Source organism: Octopus bimaculoides, chromosome 13 (genome assembly GCF_001194135.2).
Source record: "Octopus bimaculoides isolate UCB-OBI-ISO-001 chromosome 13, ASM119413v2, whole genome shotgun sequence".
Classification (NCBI taxonomy): Eukaryota; Metazoa; Mollusca; class Cephalopoda; order Octopoda; family Octopodidae; genus Octopus; species Octopus bimaculoides.
The window spans coordinates 27,623,721-27,625,620 of NC_068993.1; the positions used below are offsets into that span (position 1 = coordinate 27,623,721).

The 1,900-nt window shown below is 29.9% G+C and overlaps 1 protein-coding gene across 1 annotated transcript in view; it reads left to right on the forward strand.

Annotated features, from left to right (window-relative positions):
- The window catches only part of LOC106879637 (uncharacterized), a 147,492-nt gene that overhangs the window by 132,250 nt on the left and 13,342 nt on the right, over window positions 1–1,900 (forward strand). The gene's annotated exons all lie outside the window — the stretch shown is intronic.

Sequence of the window (1,900 nt, forward strand, 5' to 3'; positions counted from 1 at the left end):
TATATAAATCAAAATAAGCAACAAGGATATCCAGAGGTAATACAGTACGATCGTTTCATGCAACTCCATTTAATTGAACAATGTAATTATTACAACAATTTAAAATGCAGAGCAATCCTCAGCTGCACAAAGACATAGAATTTAATTAAATTAGAACAGATAGACACATTATTATAACTATACCTAAAATCTCCAAGGAGTTAAAGAGAAAGACAAAGAACATTTTGCTTCAGCTACACCATAGAAGCTAATAAATAAACTACCAAGAAGTCTCTACCTGCCACTGATTTTATTTGTTTTTTTTAGTTCTAATGTATAGACTAGCTCATCAAACCTTATATATCTAAAGCTTAAGAGAATATAGGGCATTATCTGTTAGGGGTAGGGGTGATAGAGTAGACAGAAATCATGGTTGATGAAGTCATAAAATCCTGAGGTTTGGTGACAACTAAGGGGGGTGTCTCCCACTAGCAGACCATTGATAATGAAACAGGGGAAGTCTTATCATGTAGTACTATAGTTAAATGTTTTAAAACAATGTTGCTGTATTGTGTACAGATACAGTTTATGGCTATTCATAGGGTTATTAATAAGAATATATCAACAAAAGGATAGACATTTATGGATATTTTTGGGGCATATAGCAAACTTTTACCACAATAGAGGGAGGAAAAGAAAAAATATTCAGAAATAGTTTATCATACTTTCTCTATAAATCTTCTCTATTGGTGTTAATAAGCTAAATATACTTTACCATAGCATTAGTAATTAAGCAACTTTATTGCTATGGTATCCTGCCCTAGTTGATTATTTTATTTCATTTCTTTATATTTAGCCTTTATTTATTCATAGATTAATTAAGCAAATCTTTGTATCTCTAATATTTCATACTTAGCGTATATAAAACTATACTGATATATTTACCACATATATAAAAAAAACTCCTTAGAATATAATTTTATTAATATATAATTAGAATGCTCTTTTATCTCAGTACTCCTTTATTAATATCAGTATATTCCCATTAATCAATATTCATAGATACCATATGAAGAGTTAGTTATTAAGTGTGAAATAATATATATAAATATTAAATATTCAACTATTTCTGAATATTTTTTCTTTTCCTCCCTCTATTGTGGTAAAAGTTTGCTATATGCCCAAAAAATATCCATAAATTTCTATTCTTTTGTTAATATATTCTTATTGATAACCCTATTAATAGCCATGTACACAATACAGCAACATTGTTTTAAAACATTTAACTATAGTACTACATGATAAGACTTCCCCTGTTTCATTATCAATGGTTTGCTAGTGGAAGACACTCCCCCCCTTAGTTGTCACCAAACCTCAGGATTTTATGACTTCATCAACCATGATTTCTGTCTGCTCTATCACCCTACCCCTAACAGATAATGCCCTTTATTCTCTTAAGCTTTAGATATACAAGGTTTGATGAGCTAGTCTATAAATTAGAACTAAAAAAACAAATAAAATCAGTGGCAGGTAGAGTCTTCTTGGTAGTTTATTTATTAGCTTCTATGGTGTAGCTGAAGCAAAATGTTCTTTGTCTTTCTCTTTAACTCCTTGGAGATTTTAGGTATAGTTATAATAATGTGTCTATCTGTTCTAATTTAATTAAATTCTATGTCTTTGTGCAGCTGAGGATTGCTCTGCTTTTTAAATTGATGTAGTAATTACATTGTTCAATTAAATGGAGTTGCATGAAACGATCGTACTGCATTACCTCTGGATATTCTTGTTGCTTATTTTGATTTTAATCACCTTATTTTGAAATTGTATGGATAATACCGTGCTAAATTCTGGTGCCTAAACTTAAGTACCATATTCACCTGAATCTAAATTTTTGCTGAACTCATCTACCAAACCCTATATA